The sequence below is a fragment of the Hemiscyllium ocellatum genome (assembly GCF_020745735.1).
Source record: "Hemiscyllium ocellatum isolate sHemOce1 chromosome 41 unlocalized genomic scaffold, sHemOce1.pat.X.cur. SUPER_41_unloc_18, whole genome shotgun sequence".
NCBI lineage: Eukaryota > Metazoa > Chordata > Chondrichthyes > Orectolobiformes > Hemiscylliidae > Hemiscyllium > Hemiscyllium ocellatum.
Window position 1 is genome coordinate 110,533 of NW_026867547.1, and position 1,646 is coordinate 112,178.

Sequence of the window (1,646 nt, forward strand, 5' to 3'; positions counted from 1 at the left end):
GATTTGTGCTTTGAAGAATGTCTTTGGGTACTCAGAGTAGCGTTGTGCAATCATTTGTGAGGTTAGCCATGAGAGCTGAACAGAAGAAGATGAACGTGAATAATGGAAGGAAATGCATTGTTTTACTGGTTTATATCCTGGGGAATTTTGTCTTAATATGGACAATGCTGATGGTTTATCCGATATGGAGATGCATGTTTTTCTTTGGGTACAGTCCCACATGGATGCCTGACCATTTTTGTGTCATACGTTTTGTGCAGCTGTTGCTGAGTTGCTGGAAAAAAAGTTGGTGTTATGCTGTGTCTGAGACTAAGTACACCGAGCAATTAACGATGATGCTGAATTGTCTTTCAATCAAATTGTGAAATGCATTAAACAGCGAGAAGAATTAAAATATTTACTGTCTCTGAAATCTGTGGAGACTCAGTCTTTTTCACATCATTTCATGACGCAATGAAGTGTCTCACATCTCGGTCACTGGTGCAGATTCCATCGCTCTACACCTGATTCGAAATCAAATATTCTCTTGCCTGTGTACGTCATCACATCTCATAAGGCGTCAGCATGTGTACCAAATATTCCTCTTCAATCTGGTTGTCGGTGCTCGTTCTGGTTCCGTTTTTGAGTGTAGTGCTTTTTCAAGTCAGGAGAAGGTGAGGACTGCAGATGGTTGAGATCAGAGTCGAGAGTGTGTCGCTGGAAAAGCATAGAAGGTCAGGCAACATGCGAGGACCAGGGGAATCGACGTTTCGAGCATAAACCCTGACTGATGGAGGTCTTATGCCCGAAACGTCGATTTTTCTGGTCCTCGGTTGCAACTCGATGGATTGTAATTTTCCATTGCCGCACTCCCACTTTTTCAAAGTAGCATGCAATTCTCACACTAATTGCCCTTCAGAAGGTGGCGATGAACTCCCTCACTTGAGGCACTGCACTCAGTACTGGGGTCAGATCATGTGACAGTGGTGTCAGGAAGCAATGTACATAGTTTAGTGCCCATTACTGTGAAAGGACTGTGATGTCATCCTGAGTCTTGATGCGTTCAGGTTTGAAAGTGACCATCAAGTTATCACTGCATCTGCCGCCTCTTTTATTCACTTGTTACTGTTTATGGCTACAGATAGTGCCGCCAAAGATCTTTGTGAGCAACAACAGTGTGTATTTTACATGGTGCACACTGTTGCCCCTGTGAGGATGGAGCGGGTTGTCATTTTTAAAGTGTTCAACTTATTCTTAATCAAACGGCCGATACTATCCTAGGTAGAATCAAGTGTTGATGCTATGGAATTCACAGCCTCTGATCTGCTGATGTAGCACCAGGATAAATGCTGTTATTAGGGTTCATCTGGAAATGAATGGTCAACACAGGATTTTACTTGTGCAGCATTCAGTGATGGGATTGTCAATGAGCATTAAGGTCGTGGCAGCGGGTAGTGTTTTGATTTCATTTTGTTGGAATTAGGAATTTACTGAACACGGTGTGACACAAAATGCTCTTGCCATTTGTCAGCACAAGCCTGATTGTTCTCTTTGTCTTGCTACATTTGAACATATAGTGCTTCTGTAAAAATGTATCTGATCAAAGCTCCTTTCTACAATTCCAGCTGTGACTGAAGATGGAAAAGTCAACAGCCAAAGGAAGGGGA